The following is a 23,972-nucleotide window of genomic DNA, read 5'->3' on the forward strand; positions in this document are numbered from 1 at the left end:
CAAGAGTCAGCTCTGCAACTAACAGCCTGACCATCTGACCAGCGTCTGCGCTGGTCCACTTGTAAGCATTCACACATTCTATAGTTAGGGACTCCAACTTCCACCTCACCACCAGCATATTTTCCCTATTCACCCTGTGTTCTTGTTTTGATAGTCCCCTGTGAACCTGTAAGCCACAACAGTATATGTTCATAAAGCCAAGAGAAATATACAATTTTAAGTGAAGAATCATCTATAATATAGTAAGTATGAACCTAAAAGCATCACAAAGGAGAACGAATTAATTGATGACACATTATCCATGCTGACCACCATTGGGTCACACTCTTTGGAGCCGAAACACAGGGGCTGCGTTTCGGTGAGTCAGATTAGAGAAGGAAACATAACAAAAGGTGAATGACTTGAGGCCCAAAAAGGACCTCTGTTATTAAACCCAGGAAAGGGCTTCGTTGGACTAGTCCATACAGTTTCCAGCCCCTCTACTTGGCTTTGCCTAGGAAAGAACTACCCAGTAATACTCCAAAGCAGGCTGATTCCACAGAAATTTTATCTTTAAATAGAACCCATCCTCAATAATAGTAGACCAAAAAGAAAAAAATTGTATCACTTTAAGTCCCAACTATTTGAAGTTATTGTAAAAATTCTCACTAGTCACCTTCTACATCATAATCCTTTAATTTTTTTTAAAAGTACCTCTGTAACAAGACCTAAAAGTAACCCCACTTTAGGCCATGCTTTTTCTCCCAAAACACACAACATACAGATTTATCTGTCATAGAACTGCATGGTTGCAAAGCTTTATTTCTGTATATGGATGCTGTCTGTTCATGATGGAAACCAAATTATTCTGTGTTGCTGTCTTTTGTGTCTAGCAGTTGAGAGAATGAGACGACCATCCTATTGTTGGGTTCTGGGGTTGCCCTTTGCAAAATAAATTTCCTTTTATTATTGTTGTTGCTGCTTCAGTTATTAGCAAATGAACCATTTGTTATCATACCCCCAAATTACAATCATTTAAATTTTAATAAAAGAAGTTTCTCAATGTATTCTTTTTTTTTTAAGGGCTAACATTGTGCATTTATGTAACGACAATCCAGTACAATGTAGAAAATGAAGCACAAATTTGGGACAAAAGAATGTCAATTTAAAAATACCTGTAGGTAGAAAAATTATTAGCCATGTGCAACAATTATGGATTTAAATAATGACCACGATATTTTACAGATGAAAACTCTTCCCAACATATTTTGCCTCCAAAATGCCATAGTTCATTCCCTCAACTGCTATCAATAGGGTAGATGCTTTGATTTTTTTTTCCATCCCCACCCCCAAGTTATAGTGCTGTACTGCTCATTTGTGTTTAAAAGTGTGCGTTATGCGAGTCATTTTAGTATGCTACTTGTGTTGTTTATTTTTTGGTTCTTTTAATAAAACGCATAAATTTCATGGTTCTGTCTTTTTTTTATGAATCCGTACTCATACATTAGGAGTTTACTTAAAAGCTATTCCTGTTCTAGTAGATTAATCCTAACATTTAGTAATTCTAGTATAAAATTTAAATTTATGACTTGGTCCCAAGTTCTATTTCATACATAGAAGAAATTTATTTCCAAATATACCTGAAGTATTATGAATTATATAGATAATACACTCATTGTATTAGATGTATTATTTCTCTGATATTGAAGTTACTAACACAAAAAAAGGCACATTTGTATTTTAGTAAAAGAAAACTAAACATTTTGAGATAATGCTTGCTGGCTTCTATTGTGCTTCAGAAATTCTGAGGCACTTCCTAAGATATGTTATTATAAGTTTGTATTTTCCAGCTATTTGTTTCTATCTTGCATCTTCAGTGGAACATATGAAACCCGAGTTGTTCGTTCCATTTTCTTTTCCCCCCAAGATGGGCATCAATGGTTTTGTAACAATGAGATGCGTGAATTTTTCCATCACAATGTTTTCTCTCATTTAAAATTGCTTTTCACTAACAAATGGCACTGGAAGAAAAGATAATCATTTTTGTTCTTTAAGAAAGCAAAATGTAACTCAGTAATACTTTATTCTGTCAGATTTCTGAATACTTAAAAACATTGGCCACTATTTGGTAGTCAAGCTGATAGAAAACAGAGGTGAAGAGTCTTTGGAATACTCGAATCTTTCTTCACGTGTCTAGAACTGTGCCGGGGGCCAAGGAGGAGGTCCAGTGTCGGCTGAATCCTACAGAGCTAAGCGCTCCCTTGTCCCCCGTGCCCCACTTTACTCTTTCTGAGCGTGGTTCCCACAGTGGCATTTCCCAATAAGCCAGCTTGGAGCCCTCGGGTGTATTGTCCATGTTTCTGTGAGTCTGTGATAATCCCAAAGTGAAGACCAGTTCAACATATAGACATTAACAAAAGGTCTTTGGCCTCTTCGGAATTCAGTTTATGTCTTCTTGGAAACTGGCGCGTGATAGGTAAGAATTCAGGGCAGGCATTCCCAAACCCCATCAAAATGGAGTTTCTATCAGGCCGGAGGGAGGCTGACCTCAGGCAAAAATGGCTGTACACTGTTGACTTTGGCACTTTTCAACCTCTATTCAGCAGCCTTCTAGGAGCCTCCTTTTCTCATCCCCCATGGTGGTCTCTGGCTCTCTAGAAGCTCCATGGTAGCAACTTATCAGACCTGCTCACCCAGACAGATCTGGACTTCATTCCTTCAGAACTTCCCCGTTGGGCATCTCAAGCTATGGAGAGCAGCTCAGAGCTGAGATCTAGGAGACCATTCGCACCACAGTGTTAGACTGGCAATGTTTATGGGCTGCCCCCTGGGAGTGTTTGTGTTTAAAAAGTCATGACTCAGGGCACCTGGCTGGCTCAGCCAGCAGAGCTACATGATGCCTGATCTCGGGGCCCTGAGTTTGAGTCCCACATTGGGTGTAACGTTTACTTAATAAATCGAAAAAAAAAAAAAAAAAAAAAAAAAAAAACAAAAAGGCATGACTCTCCGGTGGCCAAATACCAGAAGGTCGCATGTCTAGATAAGGGGCATATGTTTTTTTACCAGAACAAACAGCATTTAGCAGCTATCACATTTCCTGTGGATTAGTGGCACAGTCATTCACCACCTCAAGAAGGCCCAAAAGGAAGATTCTTGTAATTTGGTTATTGTCAGGAAAGTTCTGATAGAATAATGAACCTAAAATACTGACCAGATAGTAAACGTTCCAAAATTCCACAGGCCAGAATCCGCTCCTGTGGTCAGTGTCTATGATAAAGAATGTGACACAGGATAGGCCTAATCCATGATCCCATTTCTCGAGGAGTCTAATGCTGACACTTGGCTGATATTCAACAGAGGGACACACAGATTCTGATGTTTTTCTTTACTCTTTCTTGTACGGGCCATGCTCATTTAACTGAGTCCGCCCAGATTTTCCTTTCAGTGCTCAGACTTAGCTTTCTCCCTTAGGCAGGAGGACTATGGTACGTGGGAACTAGGAGCTGAGAGCTCCAATGAGAGCAAGGACAGCCACCCGGATGGAAGGTGGCTGTCCTCACAAACAGATGCCCAACGCAAAGGGACAGCATTCCAAAATGGAACTCAGAAGAAGAAATCCGTATGAGAAGGAAGTTCTGGTCAGTGTAGCCAGCATTTTGGTGCCATGCGTGGAAATGGGGTGCAGTACAGAGGCAGGCAGAGCACCTGGGGCAAAGCGGAACACATGCAAGAAAAACTGTAGGTTTTCCTGATGAGAATGAGGGAGGTTGCCTCCCCTACCCATGAATGATTCAGCACATTGCATGTATGTATAGGTACAAAGAGGGAGATGGGTGAACAATCACAGGGTAACAGTGTGCCCCCAGCAGAAAGCAGTGGCGACCAACACTGGCTAAAGCAGACACCTCGGCCATTACCAACAGGACCCAAGAGAGTGCCGAAGGAATCTGGAGTCTCTGCAGTCAGCCTGCTTCTAGAGATGCTATGGCTACAGAAGATGATGGTCAACTCGTTGAGGGTCAATGTCGGTCTTAAGGAGAGGGTAGAGAAGAATGGGATTGGGACTGAAACATTGCCTTTAGCCTTCATGAACTGAAGAGTTGAACATTTCTTTTCTTGGGGGAAATTGGCAGTTAAGAAAGAAACACATCTGTGTTAATTATATATATATATATATATATATATATATATATACACACACACATATATTTATGTATATGTAGTGAGTAGTTATTGATGTGCCTTTGTCAACGATTTAATAAACATATGTGTAACTCATTCAACGTGTTTTGGCTCTTGTCAATGTCTATTTACAAGCCCCATGTTAAAGAAACCTTTTGATGCGTTGTTAGAGTAGGAAAAGCTAAATTCACATGAATCCAGGCATTGAATGGTCAAAATTTGGGGCCTCAGGTAGGGGCTGCTAGTAAATGAGACTTTGGTGCCTCACTGAATCTCAAGAGAGTGTTCACCATAACCTGAGCCCTAGCCAAGGGTAGAGACAACTGTAATAAGCAACTCCCTTCTCCTGAAGGACACCGTCAGAGATCTTATAGATCTTGAAGACGCTTGGGATTCCAGAGTCACTGGGATGAGATTGTGGGGCCAGAGAGGCACATGAACCATTCGGGAAAAATGGCCCAGGAGGGGCAGACATGAGGCTACAACCACAACTTTTGCCCTCTACTCTCCACATCCAGGAGAGAAGCCCCTCTGGTGGACATAGACATACACAGGTCTAGATAATGTTATGGGGCTTAGGGAAAGTTCAATCCAAGAATAATCTTTGAGTAATAACAGACTAAGAAAAACCTTAAATAGTATTTTAAGATTATTATCTTGCCCACAGTTAGTGCTGTGCCACTTGACCCTTCTCCCTCCCAATCCACCCTCCGCATTACTACTGGGGTCATTTTTCTAAGATGGAAATTCATTATTTCTCTTCCCTGACTATAAATCTCCCAGATCTCTTCACTGCCTCGTGGGATAAAGCCTACACTCTTAACACAGCAATCTTCTGTGCTCAGGCCTTGGGCTTGCCCTCTGTACAACTCTAGACAAACCAAACCACTGTTGGGGAAATATAACAAAGAACAAGTCCTTCCAACCCAAAAATCCTCTCCACAAAGGGGACATGGGGACATGGGGACACTGGAAAGCTTAGGCCAAAGATAGTAGTGAAAGAAAACACTTTTGTTATTGGATGAACGTTGAGCCAAAAGGGGATGCACACCATGGGCAATCCACTAAGGAAATTGCAAAGGCAGAAAAGAATCACCCCCTTATATGGCCAAGTGGATGGAACCCAATACATCCATGTTTACAAGGTCAATAATTACTGGTCCTCAGGTAAGAAGACTTGACAGCACCTTTTGCCATTCGTAGTTGGTTCTAACTTTATCCTGTAACTGGGGAGACCACCGGTGTTGACTTTCTCCGTAGGAGAAACAAACTTTTCATATCTTTACCCCTGAGAGATAGTTTTACAAATTGAAGCAAGGTGTCCAGGAAAGTTAAGCTGTGACCCTCCTACAGGAACAAAGATTTGGGGTTCTATAGCCCTTGATGTTTGCATTTCAAAGAGGGGGCTCCCAGGTCCCTGAGGAAAAGTGGGGGATTGTGAGGCTAGGGAAAGACTTTTTTAGCCATTACTAAGATTTATGTACACTTGACAAGGACAGAGGAAGAAATTTAGTCAGAAAAGGGAGGGGTGAGGAGAAGTCCCTTCTCTTATTTCCAGCAAGGAAAACTAAGCCTCTTCTTTTTAATTTGTATTTGCCCTCTCACCATTCACGTTTCCCAGACACATACTACAGTTTCCCATACCTTTGTGCAAATTTCTCTCTGCTAGAAACACCTTCCGTCTCCTTCCCCTCTTTCGAAACTCATTACTCAAGGTATAGATCAACTCTCAAGTCTTCCTTGAAGTCTTCTCTGGTTATCAGATATCACTGAGATACAGCTAATATTTACTTAGTGCTTATCAAGAAAACTCAAAGCTCAGTAACCCCCTTCTAACGTTGTCTATATTCATCCTCCATAAAACTAGGCTTCTCAAGGGCAAGAACCAAGCCTCGTTGATCATGGTATCCTCTATGATGCCTTGAAAAGTAGCCGTGCAGTAGATGCCTAACAGATTTTTGGGGAAATTATCAACTAGGGAATCAGAGCACTCTTACTGTAAAACAAGACAAAACAAAAAACAAACCCAAAAAACCCTCATTCAAATAAAAGGGATTTGTGTAATGATACAGGGAAATTTTACAAATTCCTATCACAGAAGAACAACAGGACCTCACAGAACTGGAAAGTCATCACGTAGCTTGTTTCTTCTCTCTCTGTCTCTCTCTATACATCTGTACCTGTCTCTCTCTTCTCTTCCACTCTCTCTTTCTCTCTCTCTCTCTCCCCCCAACCCCTCCAGTCTCCTGCTTCTCTGAAAACCAGCTATCTCTGCTGACTTATCACACTCAGGGCTTCTTCCAGAATCATGGTCTTATCCTAAGGGTCCATATCAGTGATAGCCTGCGACAGAAGCAGCTGGAAGGCTTGTAAAACATAGGTTGCTGGGACCCACTCAGGAGTCTCTCATTTGGTAGCTATGAGATGAGGTATTCAAATTTGCATTTCTAACAAGCTCCCAAATGGTTCTGATAATCTGGGGACACAGCATGAGAATGATTGATCTATGGGAACTTCAGACTTGGTTCCACACAGCTGACTCAGTCACCAGGTCCCAATGCCTGATTCTCATGAGAGAGAATTTGATTGATGGGTCGGGTATACATGCCGGTAATGTTCCGAAGTTGTGTCCAAAAGGCTGCAGTCACATGGTACATATGAAAGGCTGCCTGTTTGAAGCTGTGGGCTGGGAAACATTTCGAAGGAGGTGGCTCTCTAGCACAATCACTCCCATGGTTCCTTTCAAAGCTATAAGAATTTCCACACTGAACTAACTCCTGAGTCTATACGGTTCACGTCGCTGTAGCCAATAGAGCCAACAAGGACATGATGACCATCTATTGCATCTCCAGCCACTCGTCTCAAAGTAAATCTTTACCTCATCCCTAAATGCATAATCTCCCTAAACATGCTGCTCTTCCATCCAGTTGTCCGAGCAAGAACCTGGGAATCTCCCATTTGACTCCCTGCCCCCATATCCTCTCTATCAAGTCCTACCAATTCCACCACTGAGGTATGTTCTCTCTCCCCAATATACCTGGTTAGCTGAAATCGACACCCTGCCTCTGGTGCTGTTTTCCTGCAATGCATCCTTCATCCGACTGTCACAGTGATCTCTCTAAAACCGCTTCACAATTTCAGCCCTCGGGCCAGCTGTGTTGGGTCGGAGGCAGCAAATCCTGGGCCTGTCATTTCCAGCAACATGCAGCTGCAGGTCTACTTACCTCCGTGCCCTACAAGAATTCTCATGCTGTATGTACTTTGATGGAATAAGAAAAAAGACTGGGAAGCTCTGATCTAAAATCCAAGTTTGACGATGTTAACTCCTCTCCTTAAAACCTTTCAATCACTCCCCGTGGGTCTCAGGATAAAGCCTAAGCACACCTTACAATAGCCTCTAACATCTGGCATAATCCAGTCCCCGTCTACCTCTCCAGCCTCATCTCTTGCCACTGCCTGCCTTGGACTTGCTTCTTCAACTGCAGGTAGATGCTTGTAGTTTCCAGAACACGCCCTGCTATTTCATGCTTGCAAGCCATTGCTCATGGTTTCCTTTCTGGCTGGAGTGTTCACCCTCCCTCTTTTTACCTGCCCAGCATCCTTTGAGACCAGGATGGTGTTAAAGCACCATATCCCTCAGGACAACCTCCCTGTCTGTTGCCCACTAGCACTAGTGTGCCCCTCTTTGAAATTCTCATAATACCTTCACTATATAACTGTCATTGGATTTACCACACTGCATTAGAATATGGTCCACCTCTCCCACTAGCCTGCAAGTGTCTATTTCCAGCACCTAACACAGTGATGAAAAAGTATTATCATACAACTCAACGACAACAACAAATAAATGACTGGATTCAAAAATGGACAAAGGATGGATGGCCTTGAACAGATATTTCTCCAAAGAAGATACATAAATGGCCAATAAACACACAAAAAGATGCTCCATATAGTTAGTCATTAGGGAAATGCAAATCAAAACTACAATGGGTGACCACTTCGCACTCATTAAGATCGGTATCATTTAAAATTGGAAAGTACCAGGTGCCTCGTTAGCGCAGTAGGTAGCACGTCAGTCTCATAAAATTGGAAAGTACCTAGTGTTGGTGATGATATGGAGAAATTAGAACCCTTGTGCATTGTTGTAGGTGTGTAAAATGGCACCACCATTATGGAAAACAGTTTACCAGTTCCTCAGAAAGTTAAACATAAAATCCTATGAATCAACAATGGGAATAGACCCTAAAGAATTGAAAGCAGGGACTTGAACAGACACTTGGACACCCACGTTCATAGCAGCATTATTTACAATAGCCAAACTGTGGAAACAATCCAAGTGTCCATCAACAGATGAATGGAAAAATAACATGTCATGTATATATAATTTATAAAATTATATAACATATAAAACATATAAAATGTGTGTATATATACATATATGTATGTGTGTGTGTGTGTGTGTATATATATATATATATATAAAATGAGATATATTCAGTGTTTAATAGGACTGAAATTTTGACACATAATACAACATGGATGAACCCTGAGAACATGATGCTGAGTGAAAGAAGCCAGACACAAAAGGGAACATACTGCATGATTCCACTTATAGTCAGCGTTAGAACTGGCAAATGCATAGAGACAGAAAATGCTATAGAGGTTGCCAGGGGCTTGAGGGAATTGGGAGTTACTGTTTAATGGGTAGAGAGTTTCCATTTGGGATGGTAAAAGAGGTCTGGAGCTGGATTGTGGTGACAATTGCACAACATTATGAATATATTTCACTGAATTGTTAAAATGGCTAAAATGGTAAATTTTATATATATATATATATATATATATATATATATATATATAGCCAATTTTTTTAATGTAGTATGTATTGAATGAACAGATCGTAGAAATGCCCTTTTGTCCTCTCTGGCTGCTTTAGACTTGAGATTTGTCACAGATCTCTCTCTCTCTCTCTTTTTTTTTGTCACAGATCTCTTAATGGTGTTTCATACAATTAACCTTTTTTGAATAATTCTCCTATAGAGAATAAAAAGAAATTATTCAGACTTAGATTCTGTTATAAAGGAAGTTAAAAAAACCAAGAGAAGAGGAAATATGTTAAGATTAAGTCTCATTTTGTGGCAATGATAGAAATTTGGTTAAATCAGTGCAGATGCTATGAAGATACTCCACAAAATGGGTCTATTATTTCTCCAATTTAAATTAAATTTTCTCTGAGTGTCCACCTGATGGACTGACTTGCAGAGAATTTGAAGCCTTTTCCTCTATCTCTCACCAGATGCTCATTCAAGGAGGTTGAGGGTTTTACACATTCGTAAACATTCTAAGAGAGGTATTCTGGTTTTATGTTCATACTACTCAATGTGCTCAATGTCCAAACTTGCATGTTCCTTTACCTTTTAAAAGGTTTTATTTATTTATTTGAGAAAGAGAATGTGTGTGAGGGAGAGAGAGAGAGGGAAGGAGAGAAAATGTGCCCAAGTGCGCACAAGCCAGGGTAGGGGCAGAGAAGCAGACTCCCTGCTGAGAATTGAGCCTGAGATGGGACTGGATCCCAGGACTCTGGGGTCATGACCTGACCTGAAGGCAGGTGCCTAACCGACTGAACCACCTAGGTGCCTCAAATGTTTCTTTAAAAGCAGATGACTCAATTGAAAGCAGGGGCTCAAACAGATATTTGTACACCCATACTCATGGGATGACAACAGCCAAAAGGTACAAGCAACCCAAGTTTCCATCGATGGATAAATGGATAGACAAAATATGGTCTACCCATACAATGGAATATTATTCAATCTTAAAAAGGAAGGAAATTCTGACACCTGGTATGACATGGATGAACTTTGGGGACATTGTGCTAAGTGAAATAAGTCATTCACAAAAGGACAAATACTGTATGAGTCTACAAATATGAGGTATCTAGAGTTGTCAAATTCATAGACACAGATAGTAGATGGTGGGGACACTTGGCTTGCACAGCCAGTCAAGGATCCAACTCTTGGTTTTGGCTCACATTGTGATCTCATGGTCATGAGATTGAGCCCCCTGTTGGGCTCCATGCTTGGTGTAGATTCTGCTTGAGATTCCCTCTCCCTCTTAGCCTCCCGCTCATTCTCTCTCTCTCTCTTTCACATACATAAATAAATCTTAAAAAAAATAGATGGTGGCTTCCAGGGGTTGGGGATTGGGGACAGGAGGAATGGGGAGTTAGTGTTTAATGGGAAGAGAGTTTCAGTTTTGAAAGATGAAAAGAGTTCTGGGGATGGATGGTGGTGACAGCTGCACGATATGAATGTACTTCATGCCACCAAATTATACAATTAAAATTGATTAAAATGGCCAAATTTTTCCAGCTTTATTGAGGTATAATTGATATATAACACGTGTAAGTTTAAGGTGTACAATTTGATGATTTGACACATACATATTGCTAAATATTTACCACAGTAAGATTAGTTAATGTGTCCTTCCCCTTCCATAATTGCCATTTTGTTGTCACTGTTGTTATCATGAGAACATTAAAGCACAACTGTCATAGCAACTTTCAAGGATACAATATAGTATTGCTAACTATAGTCACCGTGCTATACATTACATCCCCAGAACTCATTCATCCTGTAACTGAAAGTTTGTACTCTTTGACCAACATCTCCCCATTTCCCCTACCCCTCAGCCTCTGGCAACCAACATTTTACTCTGTTTCTGTGACCTTGATGTATTTTGATTCTATGCAGGAGTGGTATTATACAGTGACCTTGTTTCGCTCACCAAAATGCCCTCAGGGTCTATCTATGTTGTGGCAAATAGCAAGATTTCCTTCTTTTTTGTGACTGAATGATATTCCTTTCTTTTCTTTACCCATTCCTTTTATGATGGTGACTTGTATGTCATGTGTCTTTTTCCACAATTAAAAAAAAAAGAAGAAGAAGCATGTGACACTGCCCCTACAATGCAAAGTATGAACACGAGAATCCCATTTGCAAGACCAGGAGCCACAGGTCCGAAGGATCAGCCTCTCTAATTGTACTCCCCAGTCATTTCCCCCTGAGGTTCTGCCATCTCCCCCAGAGCACTGAAAGGTTACAGGGCACACAGTAAAATAGCAACAGCCTCCTGATGGAATGCTCTGCCTTCTGTTCAGTCCTCTAGGTCTGCCTGGGAGTTTCCCAAACCTCTTTTTCATTTTGCCTTTTCTGTCTTTTCCATCCCCACACCTTCACCTCTATTCCTTCCCCTTATGGGACTATCTGGAATAGTTCCTTAATAATTCCTTAATAATACCTTCATTGAGCAATGCTTAAAAAAATAAAAAGTATCAACAAACAGAATGGGAATTGGCTTCTCAATGTGGCTCAAGAGCAGATCAGACAAGGCAGAATACATACAGGAGGGAAAAAAATACCTAGAGCACTGAGGAAAAACACTCACAAGCTACTATCAGTAAATGATCATTAGCAGAAGTCAAATAGGAACAGTGGTACATTATAAAGATACAGGTGTCTCTTTGTCAGACTTCTTCTGGTTATAACAGAATTCAAAACAAAAGTGGTTTTAGAGGACATAATAGTATCAGGTCACATAGCTGAAAGATAGTGGATGGGTTGGCTTCGAACACAACTTTACGCTGGCATTCAGTCTGCAAGGTTAGAGATAACACTCTTTTTCTCAGCCCCAATTCCCTCAGTTTGTCATTGGAAGGTCCACATGACATCTAACTACAAGGTCCACTAGACATCTAACTAGGCATCTAACTAGATTAGCATTCTAAAAGAAAGGGCTGTATGGTTTTTAATTTTTTAAGGAAACTCCATATTGTTTCTTCCACAGTGGCTGTACCAACTGACATTCCCACCAACAGGGCAAAAGCTTCCCTTTTCTCCACATCCTTGCCAGCATTTGTTATCTCTCAGTGGTATTTTTTTTTTGTTTTTTTGTTTTTTGTTTTTTTGTTTGTTTGTTTGTTTTTGTAATCATCATTCTAACCAGTGTGAGGTGAAACCCCACTGTGGGTTTTTAAAAATTTAAGTTTAGTTGACACACAATGTTACCTTCATTTCAGGTGTACAACATAGTGATTCAATTTCTCTATCCGTTATGCTGTGCGCACCAAGTGTGGCTACCACCGGTCACCATACAACACTATTGCAATGTCATTGACTATATACCCTATGCTGTGCCTTTTATCCCCGTGACATATTCATTCCCTAACTGGAATCCTGTATCTCCTAATCCCCTTCACCCATTTCGCTCATCCTCCACCCCCTTCTCTCTGGCAACCATCAGTTTGTTCTCTGTATCTGATTCATTTTTTGTTTGTTCACTTGTTTTGTTTTTAGGTTCCACATATGAGTGAAATCGTATGGTATTTGTCTTCCTCAGTCTGACATATTTCACTTAGCATAATATCCTCCGGATCCATCTATGTTGTCACAAATGGATGGCAAGATCTCATCCATGTTTATGCCTGAGTAATATTCCATTGTGTTTATATATGTGTACATGTAAGCAATATGACCATAATATATTATGGTCACATCTTCTTTATCCATTTATCTATTGATGGATACTTAGGTTGCTTTACTATCTTGGCTATCATAAATAATGCTTCAATAAACATAGGAATGTATATATCTTTAAAACTAGTGCTTTTCATTTTGGGTAAATACCCACTAGTAGAATTATGGGCTCATATGGTATTAATATATTATTCACACTATAAAGGACATAAAAAAAACTAAGTGTAGATGAATGGATAAAGAAGATGGTGTGTGTGTGTATAATGGAATATTAATCAGCCATGAGAAAGAAGGAAAATGCACCATTTGCAACAAAATGGATGGGACTTGATGACACTACGCTAAGTGAAATAAGTCACAGAGAAAGAAAGGCTGTTAGATCTCAGTTATATGTAAAATCTAAAAACACTGAACTTACAGAAACAGAAAGCAGAATGGTGCTGCCAATGGCTGAGGGGTGAGGGAAATGGGGAGATGTTGGTCAAAAGGTACAAACTGTCAGTTCTAAGATACATTCTGAGCATCTAAGGTAGAACATAATGACTATAGTTAATAATACTTGTATACTTCAAAGTTGCTGAGAGAGTAGAACTTTAATGTTCTCACCATAACAATAAAAACAAAATGGTAATTTTGTGAGGTGGAGGATGTGCTAACTCACTCATCGTGGTAAATAATTTATAGTGTATACACACATCAGATTGTAACCCTTAAAATTACACAATGTTTTGTGTCAATTACATCTCAGTAAATTTGGGGAAAAATAAAAGAAGAGAATGGGGGTGCCTGGGTGCCTCAGTCGGTTACGTGATTGTCTTCAGCTCAGGTCATGATCCCAGGGTCCTGGGATCAAACCCTGAGTTGGGCTCCTTGCTCAGTGGAGAGTCTGTTTCTCCCTCTCCCTCTGCCTGCTGCTCCCCCTGCTTGTGCTCTCTCTCCCTCTCTCTCTCTCTCACTCTGTCAAATAAATAAAACTTTTTTTTTTTTTTTAAAAGAAGAGAATGCATTGCTCTCAGCAGTGCCAGCATCATTCCAATGGCTGATTTGTTGGCCTAGTTTTGGGCTCATGATTATACTTGCTTAGATCACATACCCATGCCTGAAGCCAGGAGATAAGACATTCTAATGGGTCAGGTTAGAGTTTATGTACCTACTCTTTGAACCAGGGAATGGGACATCTCTGCTTGGAAGTTGTGGATTGAAAGAGAAAGAGAGAGGGTGTATGAGATCAAGAGAGAGCTGGTCCCTCAAAGGGAAGCCAAAGTACTATTGCCAGAACAATCGGGAATGTATGCTGGATGGACAAAAGCAACATATGAACTTGATAGCTCATTTGTTTTACAAAAGGTCTTCAACTAAAATAATGCTACTATACCATACATAAATGAAAACATACTCATGCCTTCTATATAGAAAGACAATCCAAATTCACATATCCCAAGTGCACCCAACATTAAGCCCAAGATCCTTCAGTAACTGAGTCATCTTGGGCAGGTCTTGATGTAGTTCCCCATGATTTCACATCTATAGGTAAATGGTACATTTGAGCACATCCCAAACACCCAGTGTCTAATATTAGAGGGAAAACAGGATGAATTAAATAAAACCTCCCATTTGGAAATGGAAAAAAATGGGTACAATATGTGAAGATAGCCAATCAATAGTATATTGATTTATGTATCATATAGGCAAATAGCAAGAACTCTTTGGCAGTAGAGTGAGTTCTTGGTCATCCCAGCTGGATGTCTCAGATTCTCTTCTCTCAGATCATCTCCCTTGGCCTACTTGGCTACTCCTGAAAGGGGAAATTAGGGAGGTTTACCCTTCTGGAGACTGCACCATCAGCAACCCTCTTCCTATGGATGTGAGTTCAGTGTCTTGTGGATTACCTTAGGGGTTGAAAATCATAAGCCTTCATTTTTTTCACCACTCTTGGATTTTCTCTAGCAATGTGCTTCCTTGGGTATGGTTATCATCCTCAAGGCCCAGGATGGCTGACAAAACTCCAGCTATCATATCCTCATTCCAGGAAGTAGGATGGGGAAATGTGCAGAAGGGCATGCCTCCTTTTTTTTTTTTTAAAGAAAATCCTCAGATGGCCCATGAAACACTGTTGTCTATGTCTCATTGACCAGAACTTAAGGAAATGGCTATGCCAAATAATAAGGGAAGTTGGGAAATGTAATCTAGTCTTTTATTCCAAGTGGTAATATGCCCAAATAAAAATTGGGAATCTGTTACTAAAGGAAGAGAAAAGAGATAGTGGGGTAGGCAACTGGCATTCTACATTCTACCACAATAAGTTTGATTTAGATTCTATTTCATGGGTGGTAATCAAAGGAGAAGATGTGAACTCATGTCTTTGATTCTTCACACTAGCCTAGATCATTCTTTCCTTTGACAATAGGCTTTAGGACTCTGCCTGGGCCCCCTAGTCCCTCAGTTAAATTACTTCTATCTTGGCTTTTGCTTTGGGGATCACAAAAAGTCACCTTGGGTTAGAGGGAGCACAGCTAATCCTCCTCTTTCTTTTAATATGCATCTGAGTTATCAGCCCTTCTTTTAATAGGAGTAGGCCCCTGGGGAGTACCTGGGGGGAATCTGGATTTTCCCAGGCTCTATTCTTATGTTCCACTGTGTTTCTGTTTTTACATATTTTTTAAAGTTTTCTTATCCTTTTTTTATGTACTCATCTCTGCATTCTACCCATTTCCCTAGCCCTAAAATAACCTTAGTTAATGAGACATCACTCATAATTAGATCACTGTCAGTGGTTTTTCTGTTGGTACTGACAGAGAGTTGTGAACAGAACCTGCTTGAGAAAGACATAGACGACCAATTGTGTCTTCGGCTATGGATACCATTTCTTTGCCACTGACTGTACCAGCTTCACTTTTTAAAATTTTTTTTTATTTATTTTTTTTTAAGATTTTATTTATTTACTTGACAGACAGAGATCACAAGTAGGCAGAGAGGCAGGTACAGAGAGAGTGGAGGACGCAGGCTCCCTGCTGAGGAGAGAGCCCAATGTGGGGCTCGATCCCAGAACCCTGGGATCATGACCTGAGCCGAAGGCAGAGGCTCTAACCCACTGAGTCACCCAGGTGCCCCCCAGCTTCACTTTTGAGATACAGAAGCCATTGGCTTTTTTCAATCCTGTAAGTCTCCAAATTATGGAATAGTAAGTCAATTTGGACCATAGTCCATAGGCAGAAAGCACTTAACCATAGACATGCTGTATTGCTTTTTATATTTCCTTGCAGACTTGAGTCAATTCCTTTCTTGTGATAAAGCAAAAGGAAGTAAGTAGTAAATGTCAACCTCCTGATTTTTCCCTGTAATCTCTCCTAACACTACAGCCATTCCCCTTTACACATCTGCTTCATTCTTCTTTGGTCAGAACAACTTTTTTGTTCTTCTGTGCTTTCTGCTGGCCCTATCAACTCCTGGATTAACATATCCTCAGTTTAGTCAAAAGCACCGTGACTTGGCAGAATCCTGGAGTTACAAATGCAGATTTCCTAGGGAGATAATCTTACTGATTCCATGCAGTCAGTCGCCCAGTCATCATTAAATCAGGTACGAAAGGGAGCAATGATTGGGTACTAAGAATGTGGCAGAAAGAACTCTCCCCTGCTGCTTTGGACTGTTATTCCCAAGGTAGAGATTTGGTTGCCTGGGCAGACAACTGAAAAGCCGTCTACTACAGATGGAATCATGAAAAACTGTGATGCAAGATAAATACCAAAGAAAGATAAGAATTAGATGCCATACCAGCATAAAAGAAGAAGAGATTTCTTACAGGGAAGAAGCCTCACGGAAGTAAAGATGGAGGCAGAGATTGGAATGATGGATTGACACAGCAAGGAATGCACAGGATTACCAGCAAATACCAGAAGCTAGAAGAGGGAAAAAAGAATTCTCCACTACAGTTTCAGAGGGGGCATGATCTCACTGAAACCTTGATTTTAGACTTCCAGCTTCCAGAACTGTGAAAGAATAAATTGCTTTTGTCTTCAACAATTCAGTTCATGATACTTTGTTACTGCAGCCCTAGGAAACTAATATAAACCCTGAAGTGACAGATACCATGTGCCCCAAAGCCTTACCTTACCTCTCAAGGACATCGTAATTAATAACTTCACCATTACAAACAATGAATGACTTCACATGGGGAAATCCTCTCCGCTACCCACTCCACCCCTCTGGCCTCTCATTCCCTTTAAGGATCTTTTCCTTGTAACTTCTTTCTTAGCACAAAATTATACATAATTTCATCTTTCTAATATTATAAAGGAAAGACCCTACCAAAAAAAAACCCCCTGAATTACTTTTGGGAATGCTGGTTTCTTGTATAATTGGTATGAACAGTACTCCACAAACTCGGGTATGCGAGAACTATCACATTTCTTCATTTCCTTTAAGTCGAATTAATTGCAACTCCACATCTCTGTGCTGCCAGACTGGCAAAAAGAAAAAAAAGTTCCAATCACTTTCTGGAGTTTTCTATGATCCTTAGGATCACACAAATACCCAGGATCTCTGTGTGGCAAGTGTCGAATAGAGAGAACAGCTCTAATCATCAGGCCATCATGCTTTCTAGTCCAAACCTACGTGCTCCTGTAAAAGCAAGCACTTCTCCCATGCCTAGGGGAAAGCTGCGGCTCCTAGAATCTAGCCCCTAAAGTTGACCACAGATACATTACCCTCCAGGGGTTCTGCCAGGAAGTGGTCCCAGATCTTACTATTCCCCAGCTGGCAGTTGTCAGTCCTTCCCAAGCCTTGGAGAGCTCTCACTCCCTCTTCTGTCTACTCTAGAGTCAACTACTTCCTTCCCTTCCTTTGAGTGTAATCCTTACAATATGCTCAGGATTCTAGGTAAACCAAAGCTAGGAAGACAGACTTTGGGCCCTGCAATACAACTCACTCTTTCCCCCAGGAAAGAAAGTACAGAGGGCTTCATTCCTCTTTGGAATACAAGAAAAGACAAGTAGAAGGAGAATGAACACAGTATCTTGTCAAATTACTCCACCTCACTTAAGTACCAGGACAAAATAATGCTAAGAATTTGTATTTTTTAGTACTTCCTATGTGGCAGACATTGTTCTAAGTGCCTGGCATGTATTAAGTCATTTCAGACTCACAGTTGATTTGGTAGGTGCTGCTAGTATTCCTGGTTTCTAAATAGACACCTAAGACACAGAGAGTTGAAGTCGCTGGTATAAGGTCACAGAGCTTCTAAGTGGCAGGGCTAGTTTCAAAACACAGGCAATCTGGTTTCAGAGACTACACCCAACTTTATGCTCTACTGCCTCTCAGTGGAACATATCATCTTCTTATCCACATAAATATTTTAGACCCCAGTAATTCCTAGATTTGGATGATTATCAGGTTTCATTCAGAACCTCAGAGTTACCTCCTTCTTCCTTACCTCCTCTACATCTGTAGGGCTTCTAAGAGCTGGGTTTCTCAATAAGCCACAAGGACACATAACCTTCTTTGTGCCCATTCTATGGATGTTAGCCCTTTTCATCTAGAACTCTATTATAAGTCAGTGTCTCAAGCAAAACATCTTAGATAACAGTTGGCTATGATCACGTGCAGATCTCTGGTTCAACCTATCATGGCTGGAGTTAACAATATTCCTAGCATTAGTTTCTCTCCATGTATATGGTGTAGGCTCTAGCAACTTCATGCAGAAAGAATGCTGGGGCTGATTTCTTCATAAAAGGGCTGTGGGAGTGGTGGTCACTAAGACCGTCAAGGACTACAGGCCAGGATCATGCTAAATAATGAAGATGTAATAAATTGGCTGGAGCTTATCAAGTATTCTAGTGTCACAAGGCAGGCCACATAGTGGGTCAGGCCCCACTTTCCATGTACCTTATGCTAGTGAACTGCTATCTTTTCCAGAAGGAACTCTGAACCAAATAGCAGGCTCCAATGGTGAGTAAGCGCCTTCTTGCCATTCTCACTCCTTCAAGTGGTGACTATGGCCACATCTAAGAGTTCCTCGTAATCAGTAAATCGATAATAAAAACACTAAAGATGAATGTGAAATATGTCTCTGAGTATATACTCGTACAAGCCAGAAGCATTCTCGTTAGGAAGTTGAAGCTTTTGCCTGAGAATATGAAGACACGATGAGACATGATCAACCCATTCACAGCCTTTCCAATGCGTGTGATCCACCCAGATGGGTCCGTCAGAGCTCTTAGGTGCAGGACTTGAGGAAATAAGCAAGACATATGAGCCAAGGTCATATTATATATACCTATATTATATATACATATATTTTGCATCTAAAATATCTTTTATTCTGTTTTCTTTTCATTGCCCCATGATAATCTTGACATGTTAGATCTAGAATCAGAATCAAAGATAGGACAAGGTCAGAGAAGCCAGATAGAATCAGTGATCAACTCATGAGTTGGACCTGAAGGAGAAAAAATCTGCTGAGTTCATTGGACAAGGAGTCCAGTCAAGAAAAGGCATCACAAGTGGTTAGTTCATGGTCCCATTCCTTTGTTATTCTTTAAGATATAAATGATAGAGATTTAAATATATATCTTTAGTGATTTTTTTCTTCCTGCTTAGAATCTTTATGAAGATTGGACCAGCTATAAGATCAGTAGAGGATTTTTCAAGTCATGCATCAGTGAAACTCCTCCTACCTGTGATTATATCAAATCCTCTATATACTTTTATGTACATAAACTTAAATGGTTGTCAAGGTAAATCAGCCCACAAATGCCTGGGTTGGAAAAATTGCCCTCTTTCTATTCTTCATATTTACCATGTTAACTCTTTTTTTGATGCTTTCATCCCTGTGAGCCTCTCCCTAACTCTTCTCTTCCTTCTTGTTAAAAATCATGTATTTCCTTCAAGGATCAGTCCACTGCTCAATGATAATCATGACATGTTAGATCCTTAGGGCCTTCAAAGCCCACTCACTTGTTTTGTAAATGAGGAAATTGAATCCCAGAGTAAGGAAGTGACCTATCTACTCATCCTGAAACCTAGGGAATCTCATTCCCAACTTGGTACCCTTTGTACCCCTGTCCACCAACTAAGGAGGCATTAGTCATGCTCCTTTGCCCAGCTATACTTAGAAACATTTGGGAAAAAATAAATATGGAATCAGAGACAAAAATATCAGCTTTATCACTGATACGGCTTGGAGAACATGGCCTGGATTCATGGCCGCTAATGGACCTCCAATACCTGTTACTTCAACCGTCCTTTACATCAAACTGGCCCAACTTGGCACCAAGACAAAGAGCCAAGATGCCAGGACTCGGGGCATTCACCACATAGCAATATCACGGTGAGGGGAGGCAGGTTTGATCCCCCACATGCTCAAACTTTCTTCCCAATTTCACCAAACGTAAAAGTCACCCCTCCTCTTGGATAAAAACAGTGAGTGAGAGGTAGAAAAAAAAAAGCATAGGCTCTATGCAGTATTTATAAAGGGATCAAAGTCCTTCTTTTATAGATCAAGTTTGGAAGGAAGACATGAGAAGGAAAATGGCTCCCTCTAACAATCTTCTATTCCCAGTGACTTTGTAAGAGACACAAATCTGGGACTATGTTTTGTCAATAGATACTGTGAATGAACAACTACTGTTTCAAAATGCCCAACATTATGGACATTGGGAAGGGTATGTGCTGTGGTGAGCGCTGTGAAATGTATAAGCCTGATGATTCACAGACCTGTACCCCTGGGGCAAATAATACATTATATGTTAATTTTTTTAAAAGATCAGAAAATAAAAAATAAATAAAAATTTAAAAGAATAAAAATGCCCAACATCTTCTACTTCCTGATTTCCTTTGGGGAAACCACAACTCCTCTTAAGTTGTTAATGGAGTTGTAGTAGAGCTGATACCCCTACCCCATGTTGACCCAGGTCTAGGGCTGGGTATGTGACCTGGGCCAGACCAAACAGGCACAGCAGTGGATTGAGAAATGGGCCGGTAAGACAAACTGTACCAGTATGAGTCAAATTGAGACTTTGCTGGAATTATTAGGAAAGAAATGGCACTCTCTCTCTGCTGGGCTTGTTAAGCCTAGAGAATATAAGCCTAGGGTTGCCGATTATCATCTTTGTCATCATGTGGGAAGAGTCTGCCTAATAATGGTGCAAACATAGGGGAAGTTGAGCTGACACACAGGCAATGAGAGGGAGAAAAGTAGGGAGATCCTGATGATATCACTGAGCCCCGGGACTCAGTTGTTCCTTAAGCCAGATTGACCTCCAGACTTTTTAACTAGGTGAGCAAATGAAAGACTTTTTCTACATAATATTTTAGTAATCTGGAGTAGGGTTTCTATCATAACTAAAAGGCTACTGATGAAAACACCTTCTCTTTTGATAAAGCTAGAATGACTCCTCTCACTTTCATGGTTTTCAGACCCACGGTCTTTCCCTATCTCAAAATCCATTAACTTAGTATTGGGATGACACAAATGAGTTGTTTCTTTTTACACTCTTTCTTTATGATTATATTTTAAAGACTTTATTTATTTATTTGAGAGAGAGAGAGAGAGAGCATGAGCAAGGGTAGGGGCAGAAGGAGAAGCAGATTCCCTGCCGAGCAGGGAACCCAATGTGGGGCTCAATTCCAGAACCCCAGGATCATGACCTGACCCGAAGGCAGATGCTTAACTAACTGAACCACCCAGAAGCCCCTCTTTATTATTATTATTTTTTATTAACATATTATGTATTATTTGTTTCAGAGGTACAGGTCTGTGATTCATCAGTCTTACACAATTCACAGTGCTCACCATGGCACATACCCATAGCACATACCCTCCCCAATGTCCATAACCCAGCCAGCCTATCCCTCCTCCCACCCCCCCAGCAACCCTCAGTTTGTTTCCTGAGATTAAGAATCTCTTATGGTTTGTCTACCTCTCTTGTTGTGTCTTGTTTCATTTTTTCCCTCCCTTCCCCTATGATCCTCTGTCTTGTTTCTCAAATTCCTCATATCAGTGAGATCATATGATAATTGTCTTTCTCTGATTGACTTATTTCACTTAGCATAATACCGTCTAGTTCCATCCACATTGTTGCAAATGGCAAGATTTCACTTTTTGATGGCTGCATAATATTCCATGGTATGTATATACCACTTCTTCTTTATCCATTCATCTGTCAATGGACATCTAGGCCAGGAGCCCCCCTTTGTGATTATTCTTAATGCATGCATTTCCCCCTTCCCAGTTACTTTGTAAGTATTCACAAGCCAGGAAAATGTTTTATTCCTCTTTTTCTTTTCTTTTCTTTTCTTTTTTTAATTCCCCAAATTTACTGAGATGTATTTGACATATAATATTATGTAAGTTTAAGGTGTAAAACTTGATATATGTATATGTTGTGAAAGGATCACCAAAATAAGGTTAGTTAACACAAATTTCTCTGTGTCTATGAGTTCAATTTCTTTTAGATTCCACGTGTAGGTTAGACAGTATCTGTCTAGACAAAATTTAAAAAGCAACATATAGAATGGGAGAAAATATTTTCAAATCATATATCTGATGAGGGATTAATATCCAAATATATAACAAACCCATACAACTCAATAGCCAAAAACAAAAACGTGATTACTTTTCTTTAATCTTTACATCGATGGTAACTCAATAGATCCATTGAGTCAACCTACTAAGAGCCTTGTAAAGGCCTGACCATGCAAATAAAGTATTGGGACTACATCAAAATAAAAAGTGTCTGCATAGTGATCAACAAAACTGAAAGACAACCTACTGAATGGGAGAAGTTCTTTGCACATGACATCTCTGATAAAGGTTTAGTATCCGAAATATATAAAGAATTTACATAACTCAACACCAAAAAAACCTCCAAATTATCCAATTAAAAATGGGTAGAAGATATGAGCATACATTTCTCCAAAGAAGACATCCATGTGGCCAACAGACACATGAAAAGATGGTCCACATCACTCATCATCTAAACCACAATGAGAGGGGCACCTGGGTGGCTCAGTCACTTAAGTGTCTGCCTTTGGCTCAGGTCATGATCCCAGGGTCCTGGGATGGAGCCCCACATCGGGCTCCCTGCTCTGCAAGGAGGCTGCTTCTCCCTCCTTGGCCCCTCCCCCATCTCTCCCCTTCTTGTGTTATTTCTCCCTCTCTCTCTTTATTTATGTCAAATAAATGAGTAAAATATTTTCTAAAAAAACTAAACTGGGCGCCTGGGTGGCTCAGTGGGTTAAGCCACTGCCTTCAGCTCAGGTCATGATCTCAGGGTCCTGGGATCAAGTCCCGCATCGGGCTCTCTGCTCAGCGGGGAGCCTGCTTCCCTTCCTCTCTCTCTGCCTGCCTCTCTGCCTACTTGTGATCTCTGTCAAATAAATAAATAAAATCTTTTAAAAAAATAAATAAATAAACTAAACCAAAATGTGTAAGCCTGATGATTCACAGACCTGTACCCCTGGGGCATATAATACATTATATGTTAATAAAAAAAACAACACTAAACCACAATGAGATATCACTTCACACCTGTCAACATAGCTAAAATGAAAAACATAAGAAAGAAGTGTTGGTGAGGTTGTGGAGAAAAAGGAACCCTTGTGCACTGTTGGTAGGAATGCAAACTGATGCAGCCACTCTAGAAAACAATATGGAGGTTCCTCAAAAAATTAAAAAGGAACTACATATAATCCAGCAATTCCACTACTGGGTCTTTATGCAAAGAATACACAAACACTAATTTGAAAAAATATATGCACGCTTATGTTTATAGCAGTATTATTTACAATAGCCAAATTATATGGAAGCAACCCACATGTCCATCGATAGATGAATGGATAAAGAAGATATGGTAGATATATACAATGGAATGTTAGTCAACCATGGAAAAGAATGAAATCTTGCCATTTGCAACAATGTAGATGGAACTAGAGGGTATAATGCTAAGTGAAATAAGTCAGAGGAAGACAGATACAATACGATTACACTCACATGTAGAATCTAAGAAACAAAACAAACAAAGAGAAAAAGAGACAAAGCAAAACAACAGACTCTTAACTATAGAGAACAAGCTGATGGTTACCAGAGGGGAGATGAGTAGAGAGGTGGGGGGAAGACACGATGGAGACTAAAGAGTGCACTTGTCGTGATGAGCGCTGGGTAAGGTACGGAATTATCGAATCACTATATTATATACCAGAAACTCATATAAAACTGCATATTAATTATACTGGAATTAAAAAAAATTTTAAGCAACTAAAAAAATAAACAAGGAAAAA

The sequence above is a fragment of the Enhydra lutris genome, unplaced genomic scaffold (assembly GCF_002288905.1).
Source record: "Enhydra lutris kenyoni isolate GAN:26980312 unplaced genomic scaffold, ASM228890v2 scaffoldscaffold89, whole genome shotgun sequence".
Lineage (NCBI taxonomy): Eukaryota > Metazoa > Chordata > Mammalia > Carnivora > Mustelidae > Enhydra > Enhydra lutris.